The 27,329-nt window shown below is 46.0% G+C and overlaps 1 pseudogene; it reads left to right on the top strand.

Moving 5' to 3' along the window:
* Positions 1–395: 395 nt before the first annotated feature.
* Positions 396–15,964, top strand: LOC115322260 (annotated as a pseudogene).
* Positions 15,965–27,329: the final 11,365 nt, after the last annotated feature.

Below are 27,329 nucleotides of genomic sequence, written 5' to 3'. Positions count from 1 at the left end.
GAAACGTAGCCGCCAAGCCACTTTTTTCAGAACAGAGGAAAACCTAATTACCCCGATTAGGAGCTGCGCCTGAATAAGAAAAACCCCAAGCATCACGGAAAGAAAATTCAATATCTACAGCTCTCTTTATTTTGCCCGGAACATATGGTCCGCCAAAAGCGCAGCGCGCTCAGTTGCGAGGGGCCGGCCGCTTGGCTGCAACGCGATAGCAGACCGGTCGCAATGGGAGAGCGAGGAACCTGACAGGCCTCTCAGTACAGGCGGCATTGTTCTAACTGAAGTCACTTGCCCTTACCGAATACCACATTTGAGAGCTTCGCTCGCACCGCGTGCTCAGACGAGGTGCCCTTTTCGTAGTCAAGAACTGCGATAATAACGGTTCGTAAGGTACGTAGATGACCTCCAGTGAGTACCAACTGCCGCACAGAACACACACTAAGTTTTCTTATCTTGTCCACGTAATGTTAGTGGTGAGATATTTCTGTGGAGCCTTCTCGCAGTTCCTACCGTGAGGTAAAAGGAGACATTTTGCGAAATTGCCCAGCACCAAGAAAAATTCCAGGAACATAGGTGCATGCATTGCGCCCACTCACGTTATCTGCGTGAAAGTTTCGAGGCAAAGGACAAAAAAAAAAAAAAAAGACTTGGACGAATGCACACGCAAAGCTCGATTTGTCTTATAAAAGCTACTGCTTCAGGCGCTTGAAGGTGCAGCGTGTGTAACTATACCCTTAGCATGCTCCTTGGTAATTGGGTAATTTTGCGAAAAGACGGTGTCTAATGTTTGGTTCCTATTTATTTATCAGTCATATAGGTCAAGTTAGAAGGTATGAGTAAGGAGCATGGCTGAAGCTTGTAGTCATCGTGAGTTTGAAACAGTGTTGTACACGTTCCTCAAAAAAAAGGAACGAAAGCTCGTTCCTCGTTCCTTCTGATTTTTGGAATGCGTTCCCGTTACAAGTTCCATATGTGAAAAAGGAACTCGTTCCCGTTACAAGTTCCATATGTGAAAAAAGGAACTCGTTCCCGTTACAGTTTTAAAAATGGAACGTATTGTTGCATATACGATACATTTGTATTTTGATTATTACCATATTCGATTGTATCAAACAGAGTTGTTGTTTTTTAATCTATCCCATTCAATGGCAACATACGAATTTGAATGCCGGGATGGAAGGACAGGAGAAGACAAACGGAAGCAAGATTTCATTTGCTGATATATTCACGTTTAACAATGTCAGCATCGAGCCCTATTCATCTTTGTGGTGGGCAATTCGGACGAGCGAAATGTACTGTTGCACGCGTGTTTTACAACAATCTCAGACGTTTCAATCTAACAAAGTTCCTTGATCGAACTTAACAACACTTGCTTCTCGATGTTTCTGTCCGCAAGACGAGCGAGTGGAGAAGAGGGTAGGGTTTTTGCAAGGCCAGTCTTGAAAACTGGCAGTCCTTCGTGAAGGTTAGATTCGTTGTTCTGTTTTAAGGTGGGGGACAACGGGAGAATGAATAAAGGTTAATTTTTGTGTATGCTCTAAGTGACCAATGTTCGGGATACAAGGCTGCGTTTGATGTCTGGTCACCTGCTGTTCTGTTGTCGCTCTAGGTCTCTTTCTGGAAGTTCAGTAATGGCTGTAGTCGGCGTTAGATTTCTGGTGTATGAGGATTCGTGGAATCAAAGAAAGTAACTGAGTTTGAGACGTCCCTCTTTCTGTGTCTGTTCTTTCGACTAAAAGTTTTTTTTGTGCTGCAGTCTCGGCCACTGAAAAAAAATGTATCGATGTCCATTAGCTTTCCTGCACCCAACTCTTACCAAGAGAAAACCTCACAAAATAAACCCTAAAGCGCCATTCACACACTTGCAACCAAGTACGACCGAGAGAGACATGACCGCTTTTAAGCTTCTTGCGACGTCTTAGGACCAGCTCCACAGCAGCGCATCCGGTCCTAAGTCGTCGCAACAAGCTTAAAGGGACAATGAAGGCAATTTCGGATATTTTTTTGGCGATTGAACTGGGTTCCCGGCACGTCTCAAGCCACGTTGCCCAAATTTCAGCCGAAACCGGCGCTTGTGTTCCGCGCGAATCAATGAAACAGTCGCGGAAATAATCGTACCGGGATCGATCGAGGCGACGCCCCGAGCGTTGCGGGAGAAACCAGCAGAAGCGGAGGTCACGTGACCCTGCGGGGCCTGGAAGCGTGACGTCACAAGAGACGCGTCAGCGATTGGTCGAAACGAGAAACGTGCTCTCGGTCACGCTTTGGTTCGTGGTTTTTATGAACACTGTTCTAATTACACTTGAATAACCACGAAAACTATAAATCGAACCAAAAATGATAACTAAACCGTAAATAAAACACCATAATTATTTTTCTCTTTGCTACACTGCACGCGAAACGGGCAACGAGCAACTATGGGCAAACAAAATATATAAAATAAAGAACACCGCGCGGAACACCGCGCTGCTATGACCCACCCCGGTAACCATTGTCTCGACGTCCTAAATGCTACCGGTACCGACAATTCACATGTGACGTCACTCCCTACGTCACCTCCGTTTTCGGAGGCCCAAAATTGAGAAACACAGATAGTTCAGTTTCGGTTTCTTCAGTTCTTTCGTAGGTACAGAAATACGCGTCAAAAATGTCTATAAAAAATTGGACAGTATGCCAGGTTCCTAAGAAGCCTAAAAACACCATTTAAAAAATTTAAATAAAATCGTCTTCAATGTCCCTTTAAAGGGGTCCTCCGGAGCTTTCTGAGATGGTCTGTTTATGCTGTTATATTGCGTAGTAGGTGCAAGTTAATATGTATACAAAGTTTTAGATTACAAAACCGTTTATTAAGCAGATGGCAGTAGAAATATATCGGGACTATTTTCTCTTGGAAGGAAATCCCCCATTCCCTGCCCATCGCTAAAACTTGAACAATGGAAATGCTGCATCTCGCGGTGAATGCGAACGTTATTATTGCAACACTTTTTAAGCTTTCTGTAAATTAGAGTTTGAGAAAAACGTAAACTGATTGTAGTGCGGGAAACATAGTTCGCAATTATCGTTCCAAAACCAGCGAACTATGTTTTCTCCTCGCAAGCTTTTTGCTAGGGGGTGATGCGTCGGCGCGACGCCTCGTCTGCTTCCCGGGCATGTGCAGGTGTGCGTTTGCGGGACACGCGCATCGGTGTCGAATCATACGAAATGGCTCCCATGTCCGCTGCCCGTTTCAGGATTTCAAGCTCCAGTGACGTCAGGTCCCAAAGGTCGCGACGGTGCAGTGCGACGAACGACGACTGCCGAGCACAAAGTCCGGGCTCCTTGACGGCGGTCCGCGCGTGTTCGAGAGATTCCTCCGCGGGTCGGCGGTCGGCGGCGTTGGTGACGCGCAGTGACGCCGGAATACTTCGCTTGCTATTGGCTGACGCGTAAAGAGATGCCCCTCCCGTTTTCCGGGGTCATCTCAGAAAGGGGGGCGTGCCGGGGACTTTGATAGCAATTTTAATAGGGAAATCCGCCGCGCATGACCGTAATTTTATGATTTTTAGGATCCTTAGGGCCCGTAGCTTGAGTTACGGCCATAAATAGACCATCGCAGAACGCTCCGGAGGGCCCCTTTAAAAACCGGTCTTGTCTCGGTCGGTCCGACTCGGTTGCAAGTGTGTGCACGGGCCTTAAAGTGCCATTCACATGCTTGCAACCAAGTACGACTCAGCGAGACAATACCGGTTTTTAAGCCTCTTACGACGGCGTAGGACCAGACGCGCTGCTGCGGAGCAGGTCCTTCGCAGTCATAATTTGCTTAAAATCAGGTCTTGTCTTTCACGGTTGTACCCGGTTGCACAAGTGTGCCTTAAGATAAGTAACAAAAAAGTTAACGAGGCCCTGCTCTTCGTAATGATATTGTTTTTATACATTTTAGAATTTCCCTTTTAGGAATAAATTAAAAATTACCCCACTGGACGAAAAAAAAAGGAACGCCGTTCCTTCTTCCGTTTCAGTAAAAAAGTAACGCGTTCGCGTTCAAGTTCCACTGATGCAAAATGGAACGGCGGCGTTCCTTCGTTCCTCCGAATAGGAACGCGTTCCAGGAGCGCCGTTCCGTACAACACTGGTCTGAAAGAAACCCCGTTATTTTCAGCAATTGAAAGCAATAAATCTTACCATACTTGGTTTCCCATTAAGTCCAGACGTAGTCGAGGCTATCAGCTGATGGGGCTAATCAGACAGCGTAAAAAGGGCACCATCATGGTGCTCCTTATGTTCCTGTACGTGCTCTATAATCGCTGAATCAATCATAAACAGGAAAGGTCCAGTGATTCGCGCTTTTGACGCTGCTTGATTGGTATCATTAGCTCGTAGCGTCGACTACGTCTGGACTTAAAGGGGCACTGACACATCAGAATAATATATTTTTTTATTATCCGAAACGATTGAAAACGATGCCGGGACATTACCCTCAAAATCTGAAATTTGGGAATTCAGTATTTGTGAAGTAAAAAAACAATTTCCAAATGCCGAATTCGAAGTTCCCGCGCGATCCGCGCCGGTGCGTTGACGTCAAACATTCCGGACTCCTGAGAGTCCACTTTTTTTTCACGACTCCCTGCTGTTGCCTTAGCGACCCAAAGCAAGGAGGAAAGGAGCGAGCGCCGACGTTGCGGCGGACCGGTTTTGAGCGGTGTCGCCTGTTTTCCATGGGGGGATACAAATCCAGGAGACGGCACCACAACGAACTCCCGATTTTTGGTATTTCAAAAAGAAGGGCCGTAGTGCGTTCACAATTGCGTTAAAAAACATGTTTTAGGATTGTAAGCAGTGAGAGAGTGCAGGCGAGCTGGTAATCAATCGACATCTTGTAAACCCTAAGATGGGGAACGATAAAAAAACGGACGAACACAACAAAATCTTTGCCGTTATTAAATGTTATAGAGATGTCGCCTATAAAGCTTCTAAATTTCCTGATTTTTGACGTCACCGATCAAAAGAAGCGAGGAGGCGAGAGGCGGGAAAATCAAACGCCAAAAATAAAAAGGCGCGCGCGCGCGCGTAAAAATGTTTTTTCGCGATGCGTTTTTTTTGCGTGTCTATGACTGCAACTTGCATCGTTTTAGACAATAAAAAAAAAACGACCTTTGGGGTGTCAGTGCCCCTTTAAGGCTTGTTCACACTGCCCTGTTTTCTTGTGTTACGTTACAAATGCTTACGTCTACTTACAACAAGAGTCACCGAGGCATCTGCACTTGGTATGAAGCATGGCAACTAGCCGAAGGAGTAACTTTGCAAGCGACATTCGAAGGACGGATGTTCCGGTGATTCATAACGCAACGTAAGAAAACGCAGGCCAGCGTGCCTGTGTGAACCAACCTTTAAGCTGAAACGAACTGTAAAACTAATCGCTGTGGAAAAATAAAACGGAACAACATTTCTAACGTCTGCTCGTTTCCAAAATAGTCTGTTTCACTGTGAAGCCCTAGCGCAGACGAAGATCTGATGGAGCCGATCAAGACGTGCCAAAGATTGCATCGTCACGGCGTTCATCGTCTTTGTGCGTTTTCTATAATCGGTAGGTCCAATCAGGTGCATTGAATGTTCCATGCTCCTGCACCTAGTGCGATATTGGTTGAGCAGGTGATGGCAGACACAAAAAAGACGACGAGACGATGCAATCTTTGATTGTAGCCTCGACTGTTTTTGGACCGAATGTTAAACAGAGTATGGAACCCCGCCGCCTATATGATGATTTTGGGGGTTTAATGGCTCAAGAGCTACGAGGCCTTCTGCGCCAAACGATAGTAACAATCAGCATGCTTTGATGAGGGTTTTACCAAAGTGCAACCTAGGATTTGGTAAAGCTATATTTGGTATAAAATGCCAATGCTAGTAAGAAAGTCTATTACCCTGCTAAAAGGGACTATGGGATACTTCCCAAGCAGGAGGGTCGGATGAAACGGGATCTGTTGTTGAAACAACGTGGGAAAATAAACACGATGCTTGGGCTCCAGAGCGGGACAGGACCACAAGATATGTAAGATTGTAAGAGTATCACCACATTGATCACAAATAGGAGGATCTTCCCCCCAAAGTAGGTACTTATGAGTGATAAAATAATGCCCAATTCTCAGACGGCACAGCAAGGTTTCATAAAGACGACTCTTGCAAGAAGAGCTTTCCGAGGCTCCAAGGACAGGCTTTGTAACGTGGAGCTTGTTTTCGCACTCCCTGTCCCATTCCAACTGCCAACAACGAAAAAGTGATGACTTTACTAAAGGCTTTATATCCTGATATGGTAAACAGAAAGACGATTGGACAAGGTTTCCCACAGACCCTGCAAGCCTGTAGGCCTTCTCGTTGCCCTCTATGCCAACGTGACTAGGTGCCCAACAAAATGTTGTTATGCTTTGACCGTCATGTAGAGCAGCGTTGAGTTTACTCTGAATTTGTTGTACAAGCATGTTTTTAGTGTCTTTAACAGAGCAAACTGCAACAATCACACTTTTAGAATCAACAAAATGAACAGCCCTAGTTATTTTCTTATGTAGAATGTAGTCTATTGCCATTGATACTGCATAGAGTTCTGCAGTAAAAATGCTGGCAAACGAATTAAGTCGATTAACTTTAAAGAAGCGTTCTGAGTACACAGCGCAACCAACGAAATATGAAGTCTTGGCGCCATCTGTGTAAACCTGGAGATAACCATCATACTTGATTTGTACTTCACAAAACTCTTGCAGTATTACAGCATGGGAAATACCATGTTTGTTAAATTTTGTGAGTGACCAGTCACAGGCAACTGGCAGTGTCTTCCAGGGTGGAATACGGTCGTCGACATTTCGAATGAGGCCGACCTGGTCCAATGAAAGATGCAGTGAAGTGCAAAGTTCTTCATTGCGGTAGCTTAATGGTGTCACAATGCTTGGCTTGTTGTTAAAGAGACGGGAAAACCTCGACCTTGTAAGGGAAAAATAAGTAGGGTGTTGAGGGTCAGCCAGAATCTTAAAAGCATACGTTAGGCTCAGATAGGTACGTCGTTTGTTCAGTGATAGCTCATTAGCTTCTGCATATAAACTAGAGACAGGGGATGTTCGGAAACACCAACCCCAGGTGGTGAACTGGGTCCAACATCCTGAGGGCAGATGGCCGGGCGGATCCATACACTACCGCACCATAGTCAAGACGAGATCTTACAAGGGCATTGTACAACCGTACAATACAATTTCTGTCAGAACCCCATGACTTGTGAGATAGAACTTTCAAAAGATTCATAGACTGAAGACATTTAGTTTTTAAAGCTTAGAGGTGTGAAATAAAACTAAGCTTTTTATCAAATATCACACCAAGAAATCTGTGCTTTTTCCTGACAGGTACAGGGTTTCCCTTTAGTTCCATTGATGGGTCCAATAACAGCCCACGACGCAAAGAAAAGGGCACACAGACTGTTTTGGATGCAGAGAACCGAAACCCGTTCTCGTCAGCCCACTTGGAAAGTTTGTTTATGGCTATCTGCAATTGGCGCTCACAGCTGGAAAGGTTACAAGAGCAAGACGAGATCTGTATATCATCGGCGTAAAGGGAATATGAAACAGAAGGAGGTAGCAGTCGCGCAATCGAATTCATTTTTAGCACATATAAAGTCACGCTCAAGACTCCTCCTTGAGGGACTCCATTTTCTTGCACGTAGGAATCGGATAGATTGGAGCCAAGACGAACTTGAAAAGTCCTGTTTGTTAGATATTCCCTTATGCATTGCAGCATACGGCCACGGATATTACATGCATACAGATCTTGAAGAATCCCATGTCTCCACGCTGTATCATATGCCTTCTCCAAATAAAAAAAAAACTGCGACACAGTACTGCCGGTTTGCAAATGCCTCACGTATCACAGTTTCCAAGCGTACCAAGTGATCGAGAGTAGAACGACCTCGGCGGAATCTACACTGGTTGTTATCAAAGGCCCTCTGTTGTTCCAATACATAAAACAATCGCCTGTTTATCAGCCTTTCAAACGTTTTTCCGAGGCAGCTCGTCAGTGCTGCCTCGGTTGGGCGGTAACTTGATGGCTGTGAAGGATTTTTATTAGGTTTTAGAAGGGAAATAATATGTGCATGCCTCCTAGTCTGAGGAAAACAAGCCTTTTCCCGTAAGGAATTAAAAAAAAAAAAGGTTTTCAAGGGATTCCGTGGACAGCTTACGAAGCATTTCATAGTGAAGCTCATCGGGCCCAGGAGCAGATAGCTTTTTTACATTAAGGGCCATCTCAAGTTCATATCGCGTAAATGGCCGATTATAAGAGGCTGCCTTTCCTCCAGTTACGACTAGCTTTTGTTGCTCCGCACGGGCTTTAAACTGTGCGAAGTTAGCACTGTAGTTGGCTGAGCTGCATGAATTATAAAAATGTTCTCCGAGGATGTTAGCTATGTCTCTTAAGGACGAACAAGGAGCATTAAACGTTGGGATGGCAAAGCACCTATAATCCCCAATTACTTTCCTATATCTGTCCCAGGCCTCTTTGGCAGGGACAGAACTAGTTAGAGAAGACAGGTACTTCATCCAAGACTTCCGTTTTGCCCGCTTCCTAGTCCAACGAGCCCTGGCTTTTCGGCGATTGAACTCCACAAGGTTGTGCGAAGCGCGATATCTGCGAAATCTTTCCCAGGCCCTGTCTTGATCTGCCAGGGTTGTGGCACACTCCTTGTTCCACCAAGGTTTACATTTTTTTGGCATATTACCAGAAGTTTGTGGAATAGAGCGCTGAGCAGCCCTTAGTATCTGCTCAGTAACATGAAGTGCAGCGTTCTCGGGCGACATAGAAGAAAGAACCGAAGGATATAAAGCGGAGTGAAGATTAAAAAGTGTCCAGTCAGCCTTGTCTAATTTCCACCTCGGGGGACGCTTTAAAAGATTAGGCAATGGAACAGTACTTTCTAAAACAATAGGATAATGATCACTTCCAAAACGGTTATGGAGAACCTTCCATGAAAAGCAAGGAAGTAATAAAGGTGAAGCGATAGAAAGATAAATAGATGTGAATGAGCTGCGTGCCGCACTAAAAAAAGTTGGTTCTTTCCCGTTAAAAAGACACAGCCCAGAAGACAATAAAAGACGTTCAATAACACCACCCCGGGAGTCATGACGGGTACTACCCCACATAGGATGATGAGCGTTAAAATCACCCAAAATTAAAAACGGTTGAGGAAGATGTCCTGCAAGTCTCTGCAGCTCTTGAAGATTCAAAAGAATATTTGGTGGCAAGTATAAAGAAACAAGCGTTACAAGGCGGTCCACAAGGAGACGCGCTGCAACGGCCTCCAGAGGTGTGCGGAGTGGAACTTGAGAGCAAGCGACTCCACTCTGCACAACCACTGCAACGCCACCAGAAGGAGTGGAAGCGGGACGGTCTTTCCTGAGAACCTGATGGCGCCTTAAAATGTTAAAAGAATTAGAGTGAAGATGGGTTTCTTGCAAGGCAAGAGCGATGGGTCGAAGCTCATCCATGAAATGATTGACATCATCAATAATTCTTAATATACCACAACAGTTCCATTGCATAAAATGTAACTTTGTCATCTATTAAAAAGTGTGTAAGTATGTAAATAACAGGAGATAAAACCTAGCAAAATAAGTAAAACTATGGAGAGCCAACTCGAGCTAAGTGGAAGATGTGATCACAATACAACAGCTATCGGGACTATCACTTGGGCGCTATACTACAGGTTGCTTTTTTTTAGATTTACGAGAAGCTGTCTCCCATGCCATACCATCCTGGTCGGACCCAGGAGTAGACTGACTGTCAGCATCAGTTGGTATCTCCATGTCCTGGGAAGTGTCCGATGGATGGAGCATGACAGAGCTGGTCCGGCCTGGCACGCGCGGGGGAAAACCCCGGCCACGACCGGATGGAGGAGTGGCGGAGGAGCTGGGCGAGGGGTCACCCAAGCTTGTCTTGACAGCTCCTTTCACAGAAGCTGCATGGGTACCATGCTGCTCCTTCGGTAGAGGGACCCTCTCCACCGAGCAGGAGCGAGAAGCTCGCTCCTTCCTAGGAGGGGACCTAAGAGAGGGGGCAGGCGCGGCTGCTGCCGGCCTGTCCTTGGATGGAGGGGCAGCCTGTATGCTGCCACCAGGGGCTGGAGGAAGCTGCTGCTGCCCTGGTCGGGGAGCCGGGGCCCTAAGGTCGGCCGCCAAGATCTCGGGAGAGACCTGGGTGGCCCTTGACTCCGAGCGCGGTGCAGGGCCCCTACGCACCGCCTCAGCATAACTACCCTTTGACAAAAAGGAAAAACGTTTTTTTGCTTCTATGTATGTGATATTTTTTTACTTTAAGGGCAAGAATATCTTTTTCTTGCTCAAAGAAAGGACAGCTGCGTTAGTAAGCGGGGTGTGGTCCACCGCAGTTAGCGCAATGGGCAACGGCCTCGCAAATGTCGGAGACGTGGCCTTGACTTCCACACTTTGCACATGTCTCCCTTCCGCGACAGCTGCGTGATCCGTTGCCAAAACGCTGACAACGAAAACACCGCTGTGGGTTGGGGACATAAGGGCGGATGCGGCAATTAAGGTACCCTGCTTTAATTGTCTCTGGTAGAATGTGTCTCTCGAAAGTCAGAATAACATGCTTCGAGGCAATTTCTTCACCATTCTTTTTAAACATTATTCGTTTGACGGCGACGACACCAGAGCCTTCGAGGCCCTCAAGAAGTTCCTCCTCACTGGTATGAATGAAGTCATCCTCAGAGAAGACAGCACGAATAGTGTTAAGTATACGGTGAGGGCTCAGCAACACTTTCGAGTCAACAATGTTGGTCATCTTAGAGAGAGCTTCACTTTGTTTTTTTTTTTGTTTCTACCTCCACAAGGAGGTCTCCACAGTGGAGCTTCTTAGCCTTATAGGAAAACCCTACAAGGTGCTCGAGATCTTTAGCTACAACAAAGGGTGAGAGCTTTGCAACTGGTTTCTGTTCATCCAGCGAATGAATGACAAGAAACTTTGTAAAGGCTTCTTCTTTAGATTCTTTCTCAATGGTCTTGGGTTCAAGACAACGCCTTTTAAAGGCTTGCCCTGAACGGGGTTTGGAGGGGTAGGGCGCCATAGGAGGGCAAAGAGTGTTCAGAATCCGCGGTGCACCACCCACCACCGAGCCCAACAAGGGGTTAGGTAACGCACCATAACAAGAAGGGCTTGGATGGAGACGTTACGCTAACAGTGCTGCCGGGAAACTATAACCAAGTGTGGATCTGGACGAGGGTATCTGTCACCACTCAAGGTTAGCCCTTGCCGCCAAAGAAGGTGATATAAGGAAGAGGAGAAGAAGAAGAAAGGTATAGAAAGGAGAGGTGGAGGAAGGCGACTGACTGAATCATCCTGGTCGGGCCAAGCCAGGACACCCGTCTACGAGAAGCAGGGGCCGAAACGGTGTATTGCCTCGCACGGGGGGCCCCGAAGGGTCCGAACATACTCCGGGCTCAGCTCAACCACCAGGGTCCCCTTTTCCTCGGACACGGGTACGCCACGCACAGCCAGACGTGGGTGGGCGAACCCACATGGCTCGGGGTTCGTAGTGACGCCACTCACCAAGCACCTACAAAAGTAGTTGCCCCCTGCGTGCGGGTATGGTGGCCCACGTGGCTGGGGTCCGTGATGACGCTACTCACCAAGCACCTAGCACCTAAGGTGCAGGCGCCCCCTGCGGGGCTCGGGGTCGCCGCCTATATTCTGTTCAAAGCTGAGACTGGAAGTTCTACCTTCAGCGGGAGCTTCCTTCCCACACAAGTGTGAAAGCCTACGCAACCAAAGCACTGCGGAAGCCAGGGAGCTCGCACTCAAGGCGGAAGTCTCAGCTAAACGGGGTATAGATAGTGCTTTCAGTATGACAACGCGTTTTGAGCTAATCATTTTTGGCGGTTTATTTTAAGGCTGAGGTCCCACGGCTGGTATCTCGAAGACGCTTAAAGTTTAACCCCTAAATGGTGACACCGATTCATGTCGCCGAGAAACAGTGGTATGGCTCGTGGCACCGATGTTCCGGCACGGCCGGGCTGAAAGCGCCCGCTCTCTTTCTCTTCTTACGGCCTTTGCAATTGGGGCAATCGCCACCTCCCGCCGTAATTCGCGGGGGGCGCTGTCACCTCACCCCTGGGCTACCTTTTGTCGTTTGCACAAAGCGCGTCTGACAGTGTATCTCAGCGCTGTTGCAACTGGCGGCCGAGATTTTTATAGCCTTTGACACCTGATCCTTACGTTTAGAACCTCAACCACTATATAATGCGCTTCTGATGAGACCAAACCGGTGAATATTTGACGCACATCTCCGAGATATTCGGGAGTAAAATGTAGTAAGTAGAGACAGCGAATGCAATTGCGGGAGAACTATACTCGTCTTTACCTCAAGGACTTCTGTTGCAACTCAAGAACAGGAGGGAGACGGACCCCTTCTACGTGGAGGAACTTTAAATGATAAATAATTCGTACACTCTCGTGAAATGTAAGCAGGCCCAAACTATCTATTGCCGTGGTCTGCATCATCATTTCATAGGCCGCACATGAAGTCGGTCGGCTGCTCTAGACGAGGGTGTAGTTGTCTGTACAATTTTCGCACAGTGCATATTGCAGCCTAGAGTGCTTCCTCGAGGGCTTGTGCACATATCCAGCCGATTTTTCGTTTCTGCCCATGGCCGTCTTTGCATGGTCAATCAGAAGTATTCTGAGGAACCGTTGCCAAAACAACAACCCACGGAGCTCGAACACCAGCGCAAAGCAGCTCGAAGGGACTCTCTGAGTGGGGTGGAGTGGGGGTGAGGTGGTTGCGCTCCTGACGGCAAGCAAGTGAACTACATACGGAGAAAAAGTGCCATTGACTCCCGGGCTATTGCAAAGGCCGTAAGAAGAGAAAGAGAGCGCGCGCTTCCAGTCCGGCCGTGGTTCCGGGTAGTCCCCTGTGCACGCTGCACGTTCACCGCGTTCTGTCGCCCGCGTCACCCGGTGCCAGCGCTGCCCATTTTGCTCGGCTGCTACGCCAAACAAACTAGCTCAGCCGGCTCATCTATCGGAGAATGCCAAGCTGGGAAGTTTCTGATATGAGCTTCTGATCTGCGGTAAAGTAGTTTCTACATACTTTCGTACAAGACATCACAAAGCCAAAAAAAAAATCTTGCGCTTAACTTTGTAATTTTTTGTGAATAAAGAACAAATGCTCGGCATAAACGTTTTAGCAGGCCCTCTCTCTCAAGACAGGTTATCAAGGACGCCTGATACAAAGGCATCGACGCTTGGCGATTGACTTATCAATATGATAGCAATTGCAAGCGACTGGACAGTATACTGTGATATCCTCTACAACACCGTAAAGGAACTCTTGGAAGCCCAGCGCATCTCGCAGATCAAACGGCTAAACGCGACGGAAAAGCTCAGAATGGCCACGCCGGGAGGCGTCCTTTACCAAGAATCGACACAGGAATTACCACCTGAGGTCAGAAGTAAAATCACGGTCAAAAGGATCCCCAGAAACATGAACGGAGAAACAAATCCAGACAGGAGAAGAGTCAGGGCCAAAATAATGTCGAGGATTTAGAAAAAAAAGCCCGTAACTTTTTACGCCGACGCGGCCAATCTCCCCAGGAGTAACACCGCCTCGCTGGCCGTCGCCAACCCGCTCGGCAAAACGATCAGAACGGCGTCTATATATACACCACCCTCACGGAACGAGCTGAAAAGGCGGCAATAGACCATTTTTTATATTACCCAAGCATCAAGGAGAATGCAGGGATTGGTGCTCCACGCGCCACACGAGCACGCCTTCGCCGTATAAAAGATTCGAAGTAAATAGCCAAAATAAAGCGTTAACGAACGCGCGTGCAAGATGCCATTTGTTTTAGGTATTTGCTTTAGAAAAGTTGCGACTGCTGACGCCAGCACGTGCGGCGCGTGGAACGCCAATCCCTGCATTCTCCTTGATGCTTGGGTGATATAGCAATAGGTCTATAGCACTCGCTGCGAACTGCACGACGGAAGCGCATCTCACTATTCTGACGGACTCACAAAAGACGTGCCACAACTTCGACAAAGGTTAAATAGGCGATTCGGTTGCGAAACGCATCTCCAAGGCGTCCATTGAGTCACTCAAGATCGTCTGGATACAAGGATATTAGGGTATCGAAGGGAACGTGGCGGCCAACGCCGCAGCCCGTGCCTTCCACGCGTACCGGGACTCGACCAACTCTTTAAAGGGATACTTCAACGAAATTTGAAATATTCCCGTCGTGTTCAAAAATAGGTTGAATATGATCCACAACATCCGAAAATGACAATCGCACGTTTGTATTTTGAGCCTGGTGGCTGTATTTTTCGTTATAAACGGCCCACTCTGGCAAGCGCTCGGAGAAGGCCCAGAGGAGACCACGTGACATCCAACGCAATCGTGACGTAGGTCGTCTCAAGGCGAGCAAAGCTACGGCGAGGCTGACGTCGAGAGGATGGCCTAGTCGTTCCAGCCACCGAAGCGGCTGCTTTTGTGCAAATTTTGAGTGACGGGTTAATCTTCTATAATCTTATAGGGGGACAATAGCGACTTCTGCGACACACAAAAGGGATTCTCGGGAAGAGGGGAGTTCCTCCTGCCCCTCTTCTCTCGTCGCGGACGGAGGCGAGACAACCTCCGTCACTAGCTGCCAAGGTTGCTAGACGGGCATTACAAGCGAGGCGTTAGCGACATCCACCAGGTGCTCTTTGCTAATCGTTTAATTCGTTTTAAAATTCCTTTTCGTGACTTTTTTAACGAGATATTGGTATGTTCGATTTGATGGTGCTTTTTTGAACACATATAGACCAAAAAATGGGCGCCGAAATTTCGTTGTAGTATCCCTTTAAGGACTCCCGACCCAAGCATGCACTACAACGAATATCTGAAGAACATCAGAGAAGGACGGAGGCTTCTACCGCCTACTCCAATAAAGTTCACCAAAGAGAAGGAGTATCTCTACAGAAGACTAAAAGACAGGAACTTTTAAGATTCCACTGAAATTCCATCAGTGGTACCCCCACCTCCAGCCTTCAGCGAAATGCTTGTTTTGTGGGTGGAGATGGACATACCTATGCCACCTGATCTGGGAATGCAAGAAGATCCAAGGATTGGACCCGATTCCCAATCCGACTAGGGCGAGCTGGTACGCGGCTCTAAGATTGGGTTGTGTGTATGTTTACACAGCCAGAACTTGGTCTGCCTCAACGGGTGACGAGTCTTCCAGCTGTAGATGAGAAATTTAGTCAGTGCTGTACAACCGCTAGCCTGGGGCCTTTAACGTGCATCACGCAGTAGTGATACACGACCGCACATCAGTACGATGCTCATGCAGATCGAAACGGGCAGGGGTGGCGATTGAGCACAGGATCCTGGATTCTGCAGCGCGAGCTTTCGCTCCACGTGCTCTGAGCTGGTGTGCGCTAGCCCACTCGGCCACCGATCTCCCTTAAAGCGGTATTGACACGAGGAAGAAATCCCGAGGATTTCTCCCCGGCGCGCGCGCATCACGAGACGAAAACGCGAGGCTTTTGCACATCACAAAGCCTGATGTTTTCGTTGCGGGATGCGCGTGCCGTGGAGAAATCCCCGGGATATCTCCCTCGTGTGAATACCCCTTAAGGGAGATCCGCACGAAGGAGAACTCCGCGGACGGATGTCGTGACGTCAACAACCCGGGAAACTCGTCCTTGGCTCCGCTGCCCACCTGCGGAGCTTTCGTGCTGACAGTACGAAGCCTCCGCTCCTCCGCCACGGAGGAGAACGGCGTCGCGAGGCGTCAAAAAGGGAAGACGTATGTCTCACGTGATGCGCGCTCCGCGGAGGAAAGGGGTGGATTTCTCCTTTGTGTGGATACCCCATTACGCGGCACTCCGCTGTGGTGACCATGCCAGTCAAACTTGGCTGATTCGGAGAGCCACAGTGCTAACGACCGCGATGGGAACCCCGGAATAGGGGTACCCAACCAAGTCTTTTCTCTCGACAATGCTCCGTTTCTTTCTGTTATGGGCTTCTGATATGGGTACCCTACGTCATGTAATAAAGATGCTTTGAATAGAATCGAACCAATGAACAAAGGGTTAGTGCTCAAACTAGCTGGGTATGGTTGAACACATTGTAAGACAAAACCGTGAGACTGGAAAAAAAAAAGAAAACGTAGGACTTTATTTGTTGTGTCGTTTTTCGTTTTATCCCTTGTCTCCAGGTTTCGTCTCAACTGCACTCCTGGATGTGTCGAGTAAGGTAGATAGTTTGAGTAGACCGTTCCGATATTTCCGACAACTATACTCGATACCGCTGCCTGCAGGGCCGAGAAAGCGACGCTCGGTCATGGGCCTCTAGAACATTTCGCGTTTATTCTCGCTCCGTATGTAACTTTTATCATCCATTCATGCTTTCTTCTTCTCGAAAGTGCCTGTTCATTCTCGCCCCGAAAGCGCGACGCTCGAAGCTCCTTTTCCTAATTTTCGAGAGAGTCACGCTCACAAGATAAGGAGCTGCGCGGGACCATGTCGAGTCAGTCCTGCTCTCACTTGCTGTTACGCCGCCAAATCGCCGCCCACTTTTCTGCTGCTTCGACGCTCGTTCTTTATTTTTATTTGGCTCAAGTCTGCCGATTAAGCCTTTGTTTTCAGTTCACTGCCCATCCTCCCGTCCCCTTTATTTGTGACAATACGTCTCGCCTTTGCGGATGCGTACCCTATCGAAGTGTAAAAAGTATCTAGATGTTTTCATCTCAATAGACCTTTTCGAAAAATCCCAGGAGACCTTGCAATGAGGGGGGTTATGGGGCTGTTCGGATGTACGGTCGTGTCGGCTGGTACGCTTCGTATATCCTGGTAGCGTCACGACTCATTTTTTTCTTATTATTAGGGGCTCAGTACGCACGAAAAAATTAAGAGAACGGAAAGGAAGGTCATCACATACTCTGCCTTGCTCTCCTTCTGCCTGTTCTGCGTTCTGAAGTCAAGAACTGTTAAACCAACGTTCATTTCGTCTTCGCTTGTTGGATAATATCACGTGCCGTACATTAGAACGTCACAATGCGTAAAGCAGACGCTGGGGGCACCAGATATTTCTAGAAAGATCTATTCAAGCACCATTTTCGGCACGATACTTCAATTTTCACAAAAATATATATTGTTTGGGTCCGTGCTTGAAATGAAAGAGAACGCAAGCGGCAAGCGTGGCGGATTTTTTATTTTATTTTCATGTGATTTTCCATTCAGGCGACCCAGGACAGAACTGACGTTTCTCCCACCTGTCGGGGACCGCAAGTTTGACCGCTCGCTATTGTGTCACTTCTCAAGCAAATACACCAAGACACTAAGGCTACGACTAAATGCACTGGCACATTCAAAGCAGATTTCACTATAGTAAATGAAATTAAAAAGAAAATCTTGTTCTTTTGAATTAATAGAATAAAAGGTCTAACAGACTCCCGTTCGTGATTTTCGGCCATGTGTTAGAAGTTCTTACGTGAGGACTATTACATACATATTAATTACCTTGGTGACACCAGAAAGCTCGAATGTAGCTGTTTTTATTTAATACAACTTCGATATTATATGTAAAAATTTAAATCTGTCGTATAAAGTTGCTTTGTTTACCAAGGTATAATCGTGATGTCTCATGCAACAGAAATGAAATATAGTATTTTGTGTGAATAAACGGAAATAATGCTTGAATCTTGTGAAATGTGTGCTGGAAAACGCAAGCTTTATTCCGGGTTAAAATAACTTTTACATCGCATTCTGCACATTTTCAGGTATTTTTACGCATACGTTTCAAGTATAATTTTGAGGTAATTAACCTTAGTAATGCCATATTATTGTCAAGAATATCACTAATGCAAGAACGCTGTCACAACGCACTACTGATAAGTTTCAGGTTTTAATTGCAGTCAGACAAACAAAATACAATATTTTTTATTTATATTTTTTAAAAACACAATCATACGTGGTTATCATAAAACAGGAAGCAACTGAATATCTTGTTTTTAAGAAAATAGGTTTCAAACTTGCTAGGCTTTTCAAACATTTGCTCATTCAAATATGCAGCGTGAACCCTTCAAACATTTCCCCTTTTTCACCCAAAAAATAAGCTACGCAACGCCAAACGTTTCTCTTCCACCCAAAGGTCGAACCAGACGCCAAAGTTTCAGCACTAACCGTTATCTTATTAAGAAGTTATAAGTGATTTTCTGTAAACTTCAATGGAAAAATGGGGCCGATTTTCGGACTTAACTCGCGTTATAAGATGTGCTTGAGAGCTGTGTCGGCCGGCCTTTTTCTATTCAAAATTGCTGAAAATCCCGTATAACTGTCAAATAAAGTAACGGTTAGTGCTGAATCTTTGGCATTTGGATCGAACTAGCGCTAGATTGGAGCAAAAATAAGCATTCGGCAATGCGTAGTTTATTTTCACGGTAAAAACAAAAACAAAACAAAAACATTCTTTTCGGTGGACACCTTGTATAAACGGAATTTATTTTGTAGATAAAAGTTTTAATTAATATGCATAAAAGAGTTAGGCTTGAGTTTCTTGGCGATATTATGTTTTTTTAAATACCTTATGTAAGCCAGATGTAAGAACTTGGCAAACTTTGCCAGCGTTCATTAAAAGAAAAAGTTACCTTTTCAGAATTTTTGTAAAATACTAGCTTCTTTAGTTTATTTTAATGCTGCCTTTAATGCTGAGTTGATATTAAAACTGGAGATCGGTGGATTCGTGAATAAATTATTATTATTGGTATTATTATTAATATTATTATTATTATTAAGCGTCATAAAACCTATTATGAAAGTGTCACAGGAGGGTTCTAGTACAGCAGTGTGAGAAGAAGAAGCAAAGCGAGCGGTCAAACATGCGATCTCCGTCAGATGGAAGAAACGTCAGTTTTCGCCTTCGCCGCTTCAAATAACAATAACTTCAGAACAGAAAAATCCGCCACGCTTGCTGCTTGCGCTGTCGTTCATTTGACAAATTACACTAGAATATGCTTTTCTTTTTTGTATAAACTGAAAGCGGACCCCAAACCCGTGCCTTAATTTAGAAAAAAAAACGTATCTACTAAAATTGTCTTATGACTATAAAAAACTAAGAAATATCTGAAAGTCTTATGCGGGAAAGCAGGGCATTCGGGGCAAACAAGTTACAGTATTCTCGATGCGCAAACAAGCCTAGCTAGCTCAGAATCTCCCACTTCTGCGACCGCTCTTTCTCCACGCACGCTAAGCCTAATGGCTCCTTTAAGACTTCTTTGATTCATCTTTTTGTAAATAAAAACTTGCCTACACCATAGGAAACTACAGTGCTTCTTTAATTTCACGCCGATAGGAGGTAACTCGTTTTTGACACTTTTTTTGCTATTTCTGGGCCTACTGGTCGGTTTCCGTGGTGATGTCTCGACTCCCCGATCACAACTCAGCCGGCCAAGTTATCTACATAACGTCACAAAAAGAACGCCAACTTTTTTCTTTCTAAGCAATCTCGGCGTGTAAATGCGGTAGGTTTGGGGAAACGTCTAACTAAATCTTCGCAAGATCGAAGTTAGTTTTACGAAGCACTGCATGCGAGAACCTGCTTTCCCACGCCGATATGTATCTCTCAGGGTGAAGCTTCTCATGGTGTATTCACACGACGGAGATTTCTTCCAGAGAAAGAAGCAAACGTCATTGCTCTTCGAGATCACGTGTGCAACATCATGTGTGCTTGCTCATCCCCGTACTCCGCCGAGAGGCGAGGGTTGCCCCATCGTTCCGCCAAGAAAGGAAGATGGCGTCGAACGACAAGTTCGATGGCGTGTGCAAAAGCATGTGGGAAGGGAAGCTTGAAATATAGTACTTTCTTAGTAATTGCTACATACCTATGGCGGATGATTCAGAGGGAGTTGCATGCTGCTGTGCAAATCCCTTGAATACCGTTATGTAGAGCTGTTTTTGTTACTTTTAGAGCGAAGCTCCTAGGCGCCCGAGTTTTCGGGTTGAGCGGCGTCGGCGTATACCGCGCGCGTTGCATTATGGAACGTCACAGTTGCCCGCTAAATTTAGCGGGGAAACTGAATTGGTGTTAAGGTCACGCGACGTCAGTTTCTTCGCTAAATTTAGCGGTGAAACTTAGCGAAAATGTCCCGCTAAATGGGAGGGGAGGAGGAGAGGAGGAGGGGAGGGTACGGAGAGAGAGAGGTGAGGCATACCCTCCCCTGTACCCTCTCCTCCTCCTCCTCAAGAGCTGCGCTCTCATTTCGCATTATAGAAAATCGTAAACGTCTTCCATATTTTTTGTCTTTAAATTATACAGATTATGGAGGGCTGCTATCAGTTTGTGAACTTAAAGGACAGAGCCAGCATACAGACCATGGCAAGCGTCTTTTTTGTGAGTATGCACTTATCAGTTGTGTGTCGTGATTGAAATGTTTTTATTGCTTTTTAAGGTTCCTAGTGAAGGGTGATTAAGGCATAATAGCTTAATACTTGTAGTATCCAGAGGACCAGGCCGATGGGGTTCTTCGCTGTACCATGTTTGTTGCAAGACTGCCGAGCCACCGGGTGACCGAGCACCCGTGATGGAACGTTACGCCTGTAGTTGGGCATGTCGTCACAAGAACCAGGTCCCAAGGCGCGTGAGCGCGCGATTACTGTATCACCGATATAACAGTCCCCAAGACTTAGTTAAAAAGAAGTGAATCCTTCGACGGCAGTCACAAGAAGGTTCGCGCGAATTAATACAATATAACAAACCCACACACGAAAGAGACCTTAAATATTTATAGTTTTAGATAAGAGCATGCCGGCACACTTTTCTTCTTTATGGCGAAAACCTATCAGGCTATGGTAAAGAGGGGCCCAAGAATGGACTTGATCCAGTTTCTTGTCCCTCGAACATCAGTGGCTGACCTGCAGGCGGCTCGTTCTCAAGCTCCCCTTGCCCTCGGGGTGACGATGTCGGCAGGGCACTTGGTATCAGCAAGTCGCCCTCTGGCGTCTCCGGGGTTGAGGTCTCCTGGAATCGCAGATGGTCTTGGTGTCGCCGCCACACGAAGGTTCCCCTCGGCCTAGTCACGTCAAGTCTGTAAGACACTGGTCTTGGCAGAGCCGCGACAACGCCTAGCAACCAACGGTTCCCCAGCCGGAAATTCTTGACATATACTTTATCCCCAAGTTCGATATGTTGCGGATGACCGCTGTGTTTCACCTGTAGCATATCCTGCTTGCGGTGAACGATTTCCTAGGTGGAGGGTCGAAGTCTATCCAGCCGGGTAGTGCGTCGCCGTCCAAGTAGCAACTCCGCCGGACCCTGAAGGTTTGTCGCGTGAGGTGTGTTTTTATAAGTCAACAAGAAGCTTGCCAGTCGAAGGGGCAGCGGTCGACCTGGCATGTCTTTTCGCAAAGCTTCTTTTAGGGTACGAATGAAGCGCTCGGCCAGTCCGTTATTGGATGGGCGGAAGGGGGCGGTCCTGACGTGACTCACTCCGTTCTCTCGCAAGAAAGTGAAATTATTAAGAACAAAATTTGGGGGCCATTGTCGCTAACAGTAACATCTGGCAGACCGAAACGACTAAACAGCTCCCTGAGCTTTTCAATAGTTGCTTCGGTCGAGGTGCTGTTCACCAGAAAAATCTCGGGCCACTTGGAGTAGGAGTCGACGCTCACCAGAAACTGGTGGGTTTGTAAAGGTCCCGCAAAATCCAAGTGCAGCCTCAGCCACGGACGAGTTGGCCAGGACCAGGGATGCAGCGGGGCTGGACCGGGAAGACTCTGCTGCTGCTGGCACGGGTCGCACGACTTGACACATTGTTCAATGTCTGCATCTACCTCTGGCCACCTTACATAGCTGCGCGCCAGTTATTTAATTTTTACGATTCCCGGGTGCCCTTCATGCGGCTCTTCCAGACTGCGTTCGCGCAGTTCTTGTGGAATCACAACCCTCATTCCCCACAACAGGCAACGCTAGTGCCAGGTCAGCTCATTCCTTCTTGCAGAGTAGCTCTTTAGTCCATCTCCTACCTTTGTGGGCCATGATGCGTCGAGGAATCTGGCGACTTGAGAGAGCTACCCATCTTTCGCGGTAAACTGAGCTATCTCCTGTCTACTCACTGGAAAAGACTGCAGGCGGAGATTGAAAAAAGTGAAAGCCGTTTACAACTCCCTGTAACGCCGAATTAGAGCGCAGCTCTTGAGGAGGAGGAGGGAAGGGTACTGGGGGGGGGGGGGTCAAGTGACCTTGGGTGGGGGTCACGTGACCTAGGGGGGGTCACGTGACGATGACGATGCGGATACCGATGACGTCATCAGTGATGATGACAATGACGATGCGGATGCCGGTGACGTCATCAGTGATGATGACGATGACGATGCGGATGCCGGTGACGTCATCAGTGACGTCACTGATGACGTCATCAGCGATGATGACGATGACGATGCGGATGCCGGTGACGTCATCAGTGACGTCACTGATGACGTCATCAGCGATGATGACGATGACGATGTGGATGCCGGTGACGTCATCAGTGACGTCACTGATGACGTCATCAGCGATGATGACGATGACGATGCGGATGCCGGTGACGTCATCAGTGACGTCACTAATGACGTCATCAGCGATGATGACGATGACGATGCGGATGCCGGTGACGTCATCAGTGATGATGACAATGACGATGCGGATGCCGGTGACGTCGTCAGTGATGATGACGATGCGGATGCCGGTGACGTTATCAGTGACGTCACTGATGACGTCATCGGGGGTCACGTGACCCCGGGGGTCACGTGACTTGGGGAGCCACGTGACTTTGGGTGTCACGTGACCTTGGGGGTCACGTGACCCTGGGGAAGGGGTCACGTGACCTTGGGGTGACCTTGGGATGACCTTGGTTACGCCGACGGCGACGCCGACGCCGCTCAAGCCGGGAACGGGCCTCTAAGAGCTGCGCTCTAAAACGCGGCGACGTCACCCTCGCAATCCTCTTCTGTGCACCCAGGAACGGGAAGCCGTGACAAATAGTCTGCCTCCACGTTCAGTCGTCCCGGCCCTAGTGAAAAATACACCAGGCCGAGGGCTGGTGTGATTTGGGACATCTTCACCAGGCCGAGGGCATGTGACGCCACTTTTTCACAGATGTGATTTGGGACATTTTCACACCAGCAATCTGGTGTTCTTGTGGGACACCAGAAATCTGGTGTTCTGTTGTGACACCAGCAATCTGGTGTTCTGGTGTGACATCAGGGTTTGTTGCGGAGCGATACCAGAGCACCTGTTGACTGGGTGTTGCTCTACTCACAAAAATGGTACAATGATAAGTTTAAAAATAACGCTGCTGTCATAATTAATTTATTAAAAAAAGCAAGAAAGCACAACAGTAAAACTGAGGGAGCTTTACTGTTGTAGGGTGTTGGCCGTGATCAACTGGAGCTTGTCCGGAGCCACTGCCCTGCGTCGTAGAGCCGGACACCCTGTTGTTCCGCAATTCTTGGCCTTTCAGCTTGCGGTTAATTCGTGCCTTAGTTACGCTGATCCGTTCCGCGTACTCTTCCGCGCCAGTTATCTCCTCTTCTAAGGCATCGTATTAGACAGATGGCTTGATTTACTTTTCCAGCTCTTTTATGGAAGCCTCGTGAAATAGAAGAATATCAAATCTTTCTTTGAGAAGGACAGGGTGATCGCCCACCTCTGCAGACGTGCCGCGGCAATGCTTGAAATCCCCTTCTTGGGACTAAGAATTGTCTGCAAAGGTTCGTGGTCTGTGATAAACAAGAAAGATCGTCCAAACAGGTACACGTGAATTTTCTTCATGCCGAATGGAATGGCTAGCGCTTCTTTTCCTGGCTGGCTTCAGTTTCTTTCACTCGGGGTCAAAGTTCTTGACGCAAACGCGATAGGCTGAATGCCATCGCTGGAAAACACCCTAGGCACGACGGCTCCAAGACCATATGCCGATGCATCACATGATACTTGAAGGTCTGCTTTTGAGTGGTAGTGTGCCAGAACAGGTGTGTCAACCAGAAGCTCCTTCGCCGTGTCAAAAGCGTTTGGACCGCTCTTGCTCCAGGTCCAGGTACATCCTTCTGCAATAACTCGTTCAGCGGCGCTAGCGTAGTCGAGAGATCGGAGAGAAACTTTCCGTAGAATGTCACCATTCCCAAAAACGGCCGTAACTGTTTGGAATCTTGTGGCCTAGGCACAATTTGAATTGCTTGCACGTTTTCTCCCGACACAACTATCCTTTGTTTGCTGGTCTGATGGCCTAGGAACTTCAGACTTGACACCAAGAACTCACATTTCTCTTTCTTGACTCGGACACCCTTGTAACTTGCCTCTTCAGTACTTGCTCTAAATTCTTGAGATGATCCCCGGCTGTATTCCCTGTTACCAGGACATCGTCGAGATAACAGGCCTCTCCTTCGATTCCCGCTATCAAACTGTTCATTATCTTCTGAAATATAGCTGGTGCTGACGCGATGCCGAAAGCCAAGCGCTTGACACAGACGAGGCCTTTGTGCGTGTTGATGGTTAGATACTGTTGCGATTCGGGATAATAATAATAATAATAATAATAAGAAATTTTATTCACATCATAAACGTAATACATATGCAGGCCCGCAAAAGCACTGGTATGCTTGTATGCGGGACCTGGCGTCCAGCGGGCTGCTACACTGAAATCCTCCTATTGTGTGCATTACTGGCACACATAAAATAAATACATAAATAAACGAATAAAAATCAGACAAGAAGAAAAGAGACAAAACTCAGTGGACTGCTTAGGCAATAAAACCAAATTACATTTCAAAATTCAAACACCACTCTTTTAAATCGTATTTGAATTGTTTCAGCGACTCCATGTTATAATAGGTGTCTGGAAGCCTATTAAAATAAAATGGGACGTAATATGCCCGTGTTTTTTTTCCATAGTTAGTATAAATCTTAGGAATAACAAAACGTTCTTTGCGCCTGAGTGTTCGTTCTTTTTCTAATACGATTTTAAAGTTGCTTTTATAATAGTGCTTTACTAAAATAACATAACAATGTAGTTTCTCTATGGATAACAAATTTAAGACATTCATTTTCCTATTAATTTCCAACTCAGAGTAGGGTGTTCCATAGGTAATATTAATTGCAATTTTATGTAGTATTTTGTCAAGTTTTTCTTTTTTATAATTAGAACACACTCCATATAAAGAAATCCCATATCGGAGAATAGACTCACCCAGCGCACCATACACCCTCCTTCGTAATGACAATGTCGCTACACTACGCATCTTATACAAATAAACCGAGACAACACGCATTCTTTTGATGAGATATTCTACATGCTCATTCCATAGGAGATGTTGGTCGAGATGTAATCCTAAATATTTAGTTGTTGTAACATAATCTAATGCTACACAACTGCACCGTGTGCAGTTCTGTGAATGGAGAAATAACGGAGTGCTAAGATGTAAATGTTTATACGGACTACGAAAACATATTAGTTTTGTCTTACTGGGATTAACAAAAATATGATTAACAGAAAACCAGCTCATTATTATTTCAATATCTTTCTGAAAAATGGACAATGCACTTTGTTCATCACTGTGCCCTAATATCAAGGCAGTATCGTCTGCATACTGATACAGACGGGATGTAAACGGTAGAGTTCCAATTTGGTTTACATAAATATTAAATAAAAGGGGTCACAGTACCGACCCCTGAGGTACTCCCGAGTTAAGTGATGTTAATCTACTTTTAAACTTGTCAATTTTGACCAACTGATATCTGTCTGTAATATAGTCTCTCAAGAACGCGTTAAAAGGACCTCTAAAACCCATATCCCTTAGTTTTATTAATAGTCGCTCATGATCAAGAGTTTCGAAGACTTTAGTTAAATCTAAAAATAGGGCCAAAACAAATTGATTCTTATCAAGACTGTAGTTTACATAATCTAAAAGATCTTCCAGCAAAAGTTCAGTGCTTCTATTTTTACGGAATCCATACTGAGACTCGTTTATTAAACGGAACTTCTCGCAATACGATGTCATTGTGTTAAAGACAAATTTTTCCATAATTTGCGCCATGATTGGCAATATTGAAATCGGTCTATAATTCATAATTTCGTTTTTACTGCCATTTTTATATAATGGTCTAACAACAGCTGTTTTTAATTCAATAGGAACTTTCCCTGACGAGAGTGACTCGTTTACTATTTTTATTATAACGTCTTTTAATACCTCAAAATTATTCTGAATGTCCCTTAATCGAATGGAGTCATTCCCCGTAGGTTTGGACGCTTTCATGTTGTTTATTATGCATCTAAAATCTACCTCTGTCATCTGAGGCAAATAAGCTGAGTGCACACTATTCTCGTAGCTATGTGATTCTTCTTCTTGATTTTGTAGTAATTTCCTCAGATCCACAATCCTTTTAACAAAAGAATCGTTAAATTGGTTACATAAAGAACTGATATTGTTACTGCCAAAAGCTTTTTTAATTGTTTCATCTATATTTTGTTTCCCTTTACTTCCCGTAATTTCCTTTATCCAATCCCAGGTTTTCTTCGGATTTCCCTCGCATTGTTGAAATTTAGATGTATAATGATATTTTTTTGCCAGTCTTATTTGGGCAGTTACCTTATTACCTAGTTTTTTAAACTCGCCTTTAATTATAGGATCATGTGGTCTTGCTCTACAAATGTTCCACAACCTATCTTTTTCACGGCATAGTGTCAATATTTCGTCGTTTATCCAGGCATTTTGTGGATTTCTTTGTCTTATTTTTACAGTTTTCCAACACTTTTCATATATCGACCTCAAATTATTCGCAAGCATCTGGTAAGCAGTAATGTGATCAAAATCAAGGAGGGAGGCCCAGTTATATTCTCGTATCATTTTGTCAATCTTATTATTATCAAGAATGCGCCTGTATACTACACGATCGGTTTCCTCAGTACTCACCCCTATTATCGCCAGAGCTATAAAATAATGATCAGCAACTTTTTGTCTAATTACACCAGAAAGCATTTTAAGATCACCCCTCTAACAATAATATGGTCAATACACGACTTCGTTATGCGGGATCCCAAGTATTCTTCACTAGTATAATCTGTAATTATATTTTCTAATCCAAAACCTGCTAATAAATTCAGATAATCAGATACACCGTACTTGGCAGCATTCATTACATCTATGTTCAGATCGCCAGCAACAACCAAGTATTTGTTGTTATTGAATTGTTTAAAGATTTCAGTTAATTCATCGAGAAAGAAAGGTAAGTGCGCACTGGGCGGTCTATATACTGCACAGATTACAAAAGATAACTCCCGATTTGACACACGAAGTACCAAAAT

Source organism: Ixodes scapularis, unplaced genomic scaffold (genome assembly GCF_016920785.2).
Source record: "Ixodes scapularis isolate PalLabHiFi unplaced genomic scaffold, ASM1692078v2 PGA_scaffold3__209_contigs__length_174095766, whole genome shotgun sequence".
Lineage (NCBI taxonomy): Eukaryota > Metazoa > Arthropoda > Arachnida > Ixodida > Ixodidae > Ixodes > Ixodes scapularis.
Note: the sequence above shows the minus strand (reverse complement) of the source record. Positions and strands in the feature narration are given on the sequence as shown.